This window comes from Salmo salar, chromosome ssa16 (genome assembly GCF_905237065.1).
Source record: "Salmo salar chromosome ssa16, Ssal_v3.1, whole genome shotgun sequence".
NCBI lineage: Eukaryota > Metazoa > Chordata > Actinopteri > Salmoniformes > Salmonidae > Salmo > Salmo salar.
The window spans coordinates 45,413,265-45,425,187 of NC_059457.1; positions in this window are offsets into that span (position 1 = coordinate 45,413,265).

The window sequence follows — 11,923 nt, forward strand, 5'->3', positions numbered from 1 at the left end:
AGAGCACTTCCCGTAAAGAATCTTCTAACGTTTTGGCCTGCCATATGAGTTCTGTTATACTCACAGACACCATTCAAACAGTTTTAGAAACTTTAGAGTGTTTTCTATCCAAATCTACTAATTATATGCATATTCTAGTTACTGGACAGGAGTAGTAACCAGATTAAATCGGGTACGTTTTTTATCCGGCCATGAAAATACTGCCCCCTATCCCAAACAGGTTAAAAGCATAATGCAATAATTTTGTCAAAATTATTTCATGATCCACTAAATCAAATGCTGCACTAAAATCTAAAAATAGTACACCCACAAACATGCCATTATCCATAGCATTGAGCCACTGGTCAGTCATGTCAACCAATGCAGTGGTAGTGGAATGGTTTTTGCAATAAGCATGCTTATTGGCTGTAATCAAATCATTATTTTCCATTTACTCCCATATTTCTCTACTCACAATACCCTCCAATATCTTACTGCGTGAAGGGAGTAGACTAATTGGTTGACTATTGGCAGAAGTAATGGTTTCTTTGCTGTCTATCATGATTGGACACAATTTAGCATGCTCCATACATATGCAAATGTCCCCTTTTCCAGTGAGAAATTAAATATGTATTGCTGCAATCTGCAAAGTAAAAAATTGTCAATAAGATCATAACCTGTAGATTTACCATCAGGGATTTGACTTCAATAGGTTTAACACCTCCTCTACTGACACCATTTGTAGACTAAAAGAGCAGGTTTTTTTGCTCATAATATGACCATCAATCCATTGTTTGGAAGAATGGGTGTTTACATTATCACTCAGTAAAAAAAAAATCTTTGTAAAAAAATCTGCAAAACGATTGGCAATATGAGCTGGTTTTGTAATTGTTCTCCCATCAACCTGCACACTACACATGGGTATGATGAAATAGATGTACTAAGTAAGCCCTTAACTGTAACTGTATTCCATACCATTTTACAAACATTTTTACAATCAATAAAAGCAATTTTGTAAAATAACATATTTTTCCTACGATTTAATTTAACTGCATAACTACATAGTGTTCTATAATTCTGTTAATCATGGCTGCTAAGACTTTTGCCATATTTCTTTGAGAAAAAGCCTCACCCAGTTCATCATCAATCCATGGAGATGGACGAGCCCCAACTGTACTCTTTCTTACTGGGGCATGATGGTCCATTACCTCAGTGAGCAAATAAATAAAACATTCTGTAGCGTGATTTAAATCATCCTCTAGATAAATCAGCTCCCAGGGTACAGCAGCCAAATCATTTTTAAATGGCTCATGATAAAATGTTTTAAAATTTCTCTTGACCACAATCCTTGGGGGTTTGTTTGGAACCTTAGTGTTCATGGTTATGGTCACAATATCATGGTCTGTCCAGCACACTGGCATTGATCTGGCTTTTATTACAGAAGATCAGATCAATGCACGTGTCTGAACGGTGACCCAACTTAGTTGATGATCTAGTAGTATCATTAACCATTTGTTTCAAACCACAGTTCTCAGCATATCTCATCAATTTAGTTATATTTGAATTATTATTATCCTTCCAATTTACATTAAAATCACCCAAGATTAATACATCTCTGTTACTATCTGTAGCCTGGTCAAACCCAGTACATAAGTCATCCAGATAGGACACCTTAGAGCTAGTAGGTCTATACACACATCCCACCAATATGGGTGCCTGGTGAGGCAAATCAAATCAAATGTTATTGGTCACATACACATGGTTAGCAGATGTTCATGCAAGTGTAGCGAAATGCTTGTGCTTCTAGTTCCGACAATGCAGTAATATCTGACAAGTAATCTAACAATTTCACAACAGCTACCTTTTACACACAAGTGTAAATGAATGAATAAGAATATGTACATATAAATATGAGCGATGGCCAAACGGCATAGGCATGATGCAGTAGATGGTATATAGTACAGTATATACATATGAGATGAGTAATGTAGGGTATGTAAACATTATATAAAGTGGCATTGTTTAAAGTGACTAGTGATACATTTATTACATACAATTTTTTATTATTAAAGTGGCTAGATATTTGAGTCAGTATGTTGGCAGCAGCCACTCAATGTTAGCGATGGCTGTTTAACAGTCTGATGGCCTTGAGATAGAAGCTGTTTTTCAGTCTCTCAGTCCCACCTGTACTGACCTCGCCTTCTGGATGATAGCGGGGTGAACAGGCAGTGGCTCGGGTGGTTGTTGTCCTTGATGATCTTTTTGGCCTTCCTGTGACATCGGGTGGTGTAGGTGTCCTGGAGGGCAGGTAGTTTTCCCCCGGTGATGCATTGTGCAGACCTCACTACCCTCTGGAGAGCCTTACGGTTGTGGGTGGAGCAGTTGCTGTACCAAGCGATGATACAGCCCAACAGGATGCTCTCGATTGTGCATCTGTAAAAGTTTGTGAGTGTTTTTGGTGACAAGCCAAATTTCTTCAGCCTCCTGAGGTTGAAGAGACGCTGTTGTGTGGGGTGATAGTCGTTTAGCTCAGTTACCTTAGCTTTCTTGGGAACAGGAACAATGATGGCCCTCTTGAAGCATGTGGGAACAGCAGACTGGGATAGGGATTGATTGAATATGTCCGTAAACACACCAGCCAGCTGGTGTGCGCATGCTCTGAGAACGCGGCTAGGGATGATGTCTGGGCCGGCAGCCTTGCGAGGGTTAACACGTTTAAATGTTTTACTCACGTTGGTTGCGGTGAAGGAGAGCCCGCAGGTTTTGATAGCGGTCCTTGTCGGTGGCACTGTATTGTCCTCAAACCGAGCAAAGAAGTTGTTTAATTTGTCTGGGAGCAAGACATCGGGGTCCGCGACAGGGCTGGTTTTCTTTTTGTAGTCCGTGATTGACTGTAGACCCTGCCACATACATCTCGTGTCTGAGCCGTTGAATTGCGACACTACTTTGTCTTTATACTGACGCTTAGCTTGTTTTATTGCCTTGCGGCGGGAATAGCTACACTGTTTGTATTCGGTCATGTTTCCGGTCGCCTTGCCCTGATTAAAAGCAGTGGTTCGCGCTTTCAGTTTTGCGCGAATGCTGCCATCAGTCCACGGTTTCTGGTTGAGGAAGGTTTTAATAGTTGCCGTGGGTACAACATCACGATGCACTTGCTAATAAACTCGCTCACCGAATCAGCGTATACATCAATGTTGTTGTTCGACTCTATCCGGAACATATCCCAGTCTACGTGATCGAAGCAATCTTGAAGAGTGGAATCAGATTGGTTGGACCAGCGTTGAACAGACCTGAGCACAGGCGTTTCCTGTTTTAGTTTCTGTCTATAGGCTGGGAGCAACAAAATGGAGTCATGGTCAGATTTGCCGAAAGGAGGGCGAGGGAGGGCTTTGTATGCGTCGCTGAAGTTAGAATAACAATGATCCAGAATTTTGCCAGCCCGGGTTGTGCATTCAATATGCTGATAAAATTTAGGGAGCCTTGTTTTCAGATTAGCCTTGTTAAAATCCCCAGCTACAATAAATGCAGCCTCAGGATATGTGGTTTCTAGTTTACATAGTCCAATGAAGTTCTTTCAGGGCCGTCGGGGTGTCTGCTTGGGGGGATATACACGACTGTGATTATAATCGAAGAGAATTCTCTTAGTAGATAATGCGGTCGGCATTTGATTGTAAGGAATTCTAGGTCAGGTAAACAAAAGGACTTGAGTTCCGGTATGTTGTTTTGATCACACCACGACTCGTTAATCATAAGGCATACACTCCCGCCCTTCTTCTTACCAGAGAGATGTTTGTTTCTGTCGGCACGATGCGTGAAGAAACCAGGTGGCTGTACCGACTCTGATAGCGTATCCCGAGTGAGCCATGTTTCCGTGAAACAGAGAATGTTACAATCTCTGATGTCTCTCTGGAAGGCAACCCTTGCTCGGATTTCGTCTACCTTGTTTATCAAGAGACTCGACATTGGTGAGTAGTATACTCGGGAGCGGAGGGTGATGTGCCCGTCTACGGAGCCTGACCAGAAGACCGCTCCGTCTGCCCCTTCTGCGGCGCCGTTGTTTTGGGTCGCCTGCTGGGATCCGATCCATTGTCCTGGGTGGTGGACCAAACAGAGGATCCGCTTCGGGAAAGTCGTATTCCTGGTCATAATGTTGGTAAGTTGACGTTGCTCTTATATCCAATAGTTCCTCCCGGCTGTATGTAATAAAACTTAAGATTTCCTGGGGTAACAGTGTAAGAAATAATACATAAAAAACAAAATACTGCATAGTTTCCTAAGAACGCAAAGCGAGGCGGCCATCTCTGTCGGCGCCGGAAGCATATGGGCAGTTTCAGTTGAGCTGACATAAAATCTCAGTGTCCTCACAGCTTCTGCTGTTGTCATTCTCCGGTATCCCTGAAAATATACGATTGTTCCGCATTGATCGACACTGTACATCAAGCAAGATTTCTTTAAGTTGTTTGTTCTCCCTTTCTCTCTTTGTTGTTTGTTCTCCCTTTGTCTACAGTACCCTTCAGCACCGTGTTTTCTTTCCTTAGATCATCAATCTGACATTGGCTGAATTCTAGACTGGCACATAATCATTGATGTCCTCTCGTAGTATTTGTAAGATATCAAGTTTGGCAAGCCTTTCATTGATGGATTTCAACATCCATATCCGTAAACCTCTCCCCACTCTCCAGGCGCCCTCTTGCTTGGGGATGGTTTGATGCCATCGTTGATACCGCTTGGCCAACATGGCTTTGGTTTGTTAAGTTGATTGGGTTTGTTGTCCTTTAACAGTGCTTAAATCTTCCGAAACCAGCGGCATATTTTTTTTGAGCTCGTAAGTATCTCTCATCAATGAATCGTTCAAACTCTTCAATGGATTCTGAATCATCCAGCATGTTTTCAGGCAGAGTAAAACAAAAATAACAAACCAACGGATGTATCTTTCCAGACCTGTACAGGCCGTCGGTAGATACACCCAATACATATTTTTCTATTTTTTTATGATTGTGTACTCACTCGTGCCTGTTATATTGAAATATTTCCTGCAAACAATTAACAGAGGGAGTGAAGAGTGTGGTTCCTGTTAAAAACGCTGACTGAGTGTAGAATGTAACTGTTCAGGATAGAAAGCCTTCACTAAAGACAGAACCGTTCTGCGTTTAGCAGCAAAGTCTTTTCATTAGAACTGTTCTACATTTAGCAGCAGTGTTTTCATTAGAACGTTCTGTGTTTAGCAGCAGAGTGTTTTCATTAGAACCGTTCTGTGTTTAGCAGCAAAGTGTTTTCATTTGAACGTTCTGTGTTTAGCAGCAAAGTGTTTTCATTAGAACCGTTCTGTGTTTAGCAGCAGAGTGTTTTCATTAGAACCGTTCTGCGTTTAGCAGCAAAGTGTTTTCATTAGAACCGTTCTGCGTTTAGCAGCAAAGTGTTTTAATTCAAACCGTTCTGCGTTTAGCAGCAAAGTGTTTTCATTAGAACCGTTCTGCGTTTAGCAGCAAAGTGTTTTCATTAGAACCGTTCTGCGTTTAGCAGCAAAGTGTTTTCATTAGAACTGTTCTGCGTTTAGCAGCAAAGTGTTTTCATTAGAACCGTTCTGTGTTTAGCAGCAGAGTTTTTTCATTAGAACCGTTCTGCGTTTAGCAGCAGAGTTTTTTCATTAGAACCGTTCTGCGTTTAGCAGCAGTGTTTTCATTAGAACCATTCTGTGTTTAGCAGCAAAGTGTTTTCATTAGAACCGTTCTGCGTTTAGCAGCAGAGTGTTTTCATTAGAACCGTTCTGCATTTAGCAGCAGTGTTTTCATTAGAACCGTTCTGCGTTTAGCAGCAAAGTGTTTTCATTAGAACCGTTCTGCGTTTAGCAGCAGAGTGTTTTCATTAGAACCGTTCTGCGTTTAGCAGCAGTGTTTTCATTAGAACCGTTCTGCGTTTAGCAGCAAAGTGTTTTCATTAGAACCGTTCTGCGTTTAGCAGCAAAGTGTTTTCATTAGAACCGTTCTGCGTTTAGCAGCAAAGTGTTTTCATTAGAACCGTTCTGCGTTTAGCAGCAAAGTGTTTTCATTAGAACCGTTCTGCGTTTAGCAGCAAAGTGTTTTCATTAGAACTGATAATGAGGGTTGTTAACCTGTTATGGCTAGGGGGCAGTATTTTCACGGCTGGATAAAAAACATACCCGATTTAATCTGGTTACCACTCCTACCCAGTAACTAGAATATGCATATCCTTATTACATATGGATAGAAAACACCCTAAAGTTTCTAAAACTGTTTGAATGGTGTCTGTGAGTATAACAGAACTCAAATGGCAGGTCAAAACCTGAGAGATTCCTTTACAGGAAGTGGCCTGTCTGACCATTTCTTGAACTTCTTTTCCATCTCTATCTTTTACTAAGGATCTCTGCTCTAACGTGACACTTCCTACGTCGTCCATAGGCGCTCAGAGCCCGGGAAAAAACAGAATGTCGTCATCCCAGCCCCAGGCTGAAACACATTATCGCCTTTCTCAAGTGGCCGATCAAGGGACTCTGGGCTTAGGCGCGTGACCCGACCGCCCCCGCCTTTGTGATTTTTTCCTCTGTTTGCCAAAAAGGAGATTCCCTGTCGGAATATTATCGCTTTTCTACGAGAAAAATGGCGTAAAAATTGATTTTAAACAGCGGTTGACATGCTTTGAAGTACGGTAATGGAATATTTAGAATTTTTTTTGTCACGAATTGCGCCATGCGTGCGACCCTTCTTTACCATTTCGGATAGTGTCTGGAACGCACGAACAAAACGCCGCTATTCGGATATAACGATGGATTATTTTGGACCAAACCAACATTTGTTATTGAAGTAGCAGTCCTGGGAGTGCATTCTGACGAAGACAACAACAGGTAATGAAACTTTTATAATAGTAAAGCTGATATTGGTGAGTGCTAAACTTGCCGGGTGTCTAAATAGCTAGCCCGTGATGCCTGGGCTATGTACTTAGAATATTGCAAAATGTGCTTTCACCAAAAAGCTATTTTAAAATCGGACATATCGAGTGCATAGAGGAGGTCTGTATCTATAATTCTTAAAATAATTGTTATGCTTTTTGTGAACGTTTATCATGAGTAATTTAGTAAAATGTTAGCGAATTCCCCGGAAGTTTGCGGGAGGTATGCTAGTTCTGAACGTCACATGCTAATGTAAAAAGCTGGTTTTTGATATAAATATGAACTTGATTGAACAAAACATGCATGTATTGTATAACATAATGTCCTAGGGTTGTCATCTGATGAAGATCATAAAAGGTTAGTGCTGCATTTAGCTGTCTTCTGGGTTTTTGTGACATTATATGCTAGCTTGAAAAATGGGTGTCTGATTATTTCTGGCTTGGTACTCTGCTGACATAATCAAATGTTTTGCTTTCGTTGTAAAGCCTTTTTGAAATCGGACAGTGTGGTTAGATAAAGGAGAGTCTTATCTTTAAAATGCTGTGAAATAGTCATATGTTTGAAAAATTGAAGTTTTTGTATTTTAGAGGAGTTTGTATTTCGCACCACGCCCATCATTGGATATTGGAGCAGGTGTTCCGCTAGCGGAACATCTAGATGTAACAACTTCACAGTAATTATACTCTGGGCGTGTGTGTGTGCATTTGTGTGATGTATGGGGTATTCCCTTACTAGGCTGAATATAGAACTTGTTGAGGGACAGGCCGACACAAAATCTTCAAGTCAAATTGTAGACTACCATACTCAGCAAGCTGTCACTGAAAGACATTGTTACATGCAGGAGGAGAGGCAATCTTCGGATTGCAGGATGTTTGAGATTTTAGAATCAGGGTCATATGACTGAAAGGAACAGGTGTGTCAGTAGCATGTCCCTTTGACAGATAATGTCACAGTGTATTATTTGACCAGTCAAATCGCTGTTACAATGTGACATCTCTTCACTGTGTTTGATGTTTTCTTACCAAAGACATCCAAACTATGGTCACTCTGTTATCAGGCTATCAGGTCAGTTTCTGAGTCACACAGCTAGTTGTTGATGCTGTAAGGCTGCTGAATGCTCCGATTTTAAGTCAGTTCGTCATCATAATGGCTCGGAAAGTACTTATATTTTCCTCAATGGGGAAGTTCTCACACTCCCTTTCTCACCTTAACCGATGTCAATGCATATAACTCGCCTCCTTGGTTGTCTGGCTGTTGACATCAGATGGCTCGGGCAGAAAAAGATTTAGACAAATGGCCGGTAGGCAGCAGTGGTGGAGGGCACTGTGTGGATTAATGCAGTCAGTAACTCCCTGACACGCGCTCTGAACTCCTGATATGCCAACTTGTCCGTTGAGTGATGCCTCTCACCTACCTTCGGACACGTCAGGTCTCGACGGTCCGTCTATCTGTCCATCTTCCTCTACTGCGCCACCTCAGCACCTGACAGTTGGGGAGAGCTGAGGGCGTCAGTGTTGCTGCTCTGTTATCCTTAAGGAACATTGGCTTATCTGGCGTTCTGGGGAAAACAGTCTCCGCATCTAGTGTCTTTTATTTACTTATCTCCTCACTTATACTGTATCCTCTTGAATTTCACATGGGAAGTGTTCCAAAAAACATGTGTTTTCATGTGATCACGTGATCTAATGTGATAACGTGTGGCAACATGTAAAGCAAAATGTGATAACATGAAACTACATGTAAGGGTATACCAGACAGATTGGTCGTGATGTGACGGGTGATGATGAGGAGTGAAGGCACCATCACTCACTCAACTACCATGGATGGATCTGTGAGAAAGAGTGAGACGGCACTAGCGTTTGCTTGAGGCTTCGATGTGTCACTAATTTGACCTCTAGTGAAATTCATGTACCTATTTGTCTCAAAGAACAATAGCCCTGCCATTAATGGGACACTTTTTGACAATTTCAAAAACATTCATATCAGTGGTGTTATAGCCTTAGCCAAAGATATAAATGTAGCGTCACAAGACCCACTTGACTGGTAAACTGTTCTTGCCCAGACGGGTGGCTCTCCAGATAAGACAACTGACCTGAGAACTGTCTCATTGGCACATTGGGTGCTCATCTGTACGGCATCCATATTAGGAAGTCTATTGTGTCATGTAATGAACACGGCAATTGAGCCGCTTGCAGAAAGAATTAGACAGGACCCAAACGTAACAGGTATCAGTATTGGTTAACATGAATATAAACTAAACTTATTTGCCGACGATCTCCTGATATACCTGACTAATACTGAAAAGTCAATGCCCTACTTGTTAAAAATATTTTCAGAATAATCTAAAATCTCAGGATAAATAAAATGAACGTAGAAAAAACAGAATTAATGACTCCTTTAAGTGGTCCACAAAAAACATGAAATATCCTATTTACATTTTTTTTTAACCTTTATTTAACTAGGCAAGTCAGTTAAGAACAAATTATTTTTTACAATGACGGCCTACACCGGCCAAACCCAGACAATGCTGGGCCAAATGTGCACCGCCCTATGGGACTCCCAATCACGGCCGGTTGTGATACAGCTTGAAATCGAACCAGGGTGTCTGTAGTGACACCTCAAGCACTGAGATGCAGTGCCTTAGACCGCTGCACCACTCGGGAGTCCTATTACTCAACATGAAAGCAGATCTAATTAAATCAAACAATCTCCCCCATAAATCTTACAGGAAGAATAAACCTCTAGAATAGAATGGCTCCTAAAGTTTTACTATTTATTTATCAATTACCCCACTGAAGACATTCTTTAGAAAGGTATACTTGGCCATAACAGACTTCATATGGGCAAATAAAACTCAGAGTAAGTAGGAAAGTTTTAAATGCCCCTAAATCTGAGGGTGGTTATAACCTTCCAGGTTTGGAATTCAACTCACCACACAAGGCTTTTACTTGTGACATATTGTTAAATACACTAAAAAGGAACAATGGGTACATATTGAAGATGTACATGCTTATCCCCAGAATCTTCTCACATGTCTGTTTTCAAAGGATTGCGCTAAGAACATGAACAACTTCATAGTTAAGAACACTATAACAATATGGAAGAAAATTAAACGGATTCTACAAGAACCAATATCACTCCATAAAAACACCCCCCCAGGGAGCGATCCTTGGATAGCTTTTCAGAATTCACCGATAAATTGGACCACATGGAAAACGTTGTAATAGGAAATAAAAATAAAAAATCCATGACAAAAATCCATGACAGTCCAATTTTAGACTGACCAATGTAAACTCAGCATAAAAAGAAACGTCCCTTTTTTAGGACCCTGTCTTTCAAAGATAATTTGTAAAAATCCAAATAACTTCACAGATCTTCATTGTGAAGGGTTTAAACACTGTTTCCCATGCTTGCTCAATGAACCATAAACAATTAATGAACATGCACCTGTGAAACGGTCGTTAAGACACTAACAGCTTACAGACGGTAGGCAATTGATGTCACAGTTATGAAAACTTAGGACACTAAAGCCTTTCTACTGACTCTGAAAAACACCAAAAGAAAGATGCCCAGGGTCCCTGCTTATCTGCGTGAACGTGCCTTAGGCATGCTGCAAGGAGGCATGAGGACTGCAAATGTGGCCAGGGCAACGCACAATCCCTCCATCAGTGCTCAGACTGTCCGCAATAAGCTGAGAGAGGCTGAACTGAGGGCTTGTAGGCCTGTTATAAGGCAAGTCCTCACCAGACATCACCGGCAACAACGTCGCCTATGGGCACAAACCCACCGTCGCTGGACCAGACAGGACTGGCAAAAAGTGCTCTTCTCTGACGAGTCACGGTTTTGTCTCACCAAGGGTGATGGTCGGATTCGCATTTATCGTCGATGGAATGAACGTTACACCGAGGCCTGTACTCTGGAGCGGGATCAATTTGGAGGTGGAGGGTCGGTCATGGTCTGGGGCGATGTGTCACAGCATCATCGGACTGAGCTTGTTATCATTGCAGGCAATCTCAGCGCTGTGCATTACAGGGAAGACATCCTCCTCCCTCATGTGGTACCCTTCCTGCAGGCTCACATGACCCTCCAGCATGACAATGCCACCAGCCATACTGCTCGTTCTGTGAGTGATTTCCTGCAAGACGAGAATGAACTGGCAAATCTGGTGCAGTCCATGAGGAGGAGATACACTGCAGTACTTAATGCACCAGATACTGACTGTTACTTTTGATTTTGACCCCCACTTTGCTCAGGGACACATTATTCCATTGTTGTTAGTCACATGTCTGTGGAACTTGTTCAGTTTAGGTCTCAGTTGTTGAATCTTGTTATGTTCATACAAATATTTACACATGATAAATTTACTGAAAATAATCGCAGTTGACAGAGAGATGACGTTTCTTTTTTTGCTGAGTTTGCAACTTAAAAGTTGTATATCACAAAATTTCGACCTGAAAGTGTTTGGACATCAGAGCAAAGTAGTAAAATAAAGGTGAAATATTTTTTTTTAAAGTTGAGGAAATCCTAATTGAGTCAGAAACAGGTACTCATATGATAGGTAAGATGTACAAAACCTTGCAGAAATCCTATCCTCCGGGCCATAACCCTCCCAGTCAACCAGGTACTGGAATCCGCTGCCCTGAGGTTGAACCTTCAGGAAACATCTCACCCTGTACGCCGGTTGGCCATCGATGAGACGGGGGAGAGGGGTAGGCCTGGAAGCAGGAGACAAAGGGCTGTGAGATATGGGTTTACATCTAGACACATGACAAGTAGGAAGTATACGGAGGGTACGGGGCATCAGAGGACGAACAGCAGAGGGGCTAATGACCCTGGAGCAGGGGGAACTGAGGGGTTACTGAGGGGCTGGGAGGTTTCCGTCGTGGTAGGCTGCCTGGTAGGAAACCCCTGGAATTGCTCCCGCAGTGTGTCCAATGCTAGGCCACGTCCTGGAACCCTTCCATCAGACCGCGAAGCAACTCCTCATGTCTATTAATGATGGCTCTTTGGGAGGAGACGGCGTTGCGGAGCTGGTCC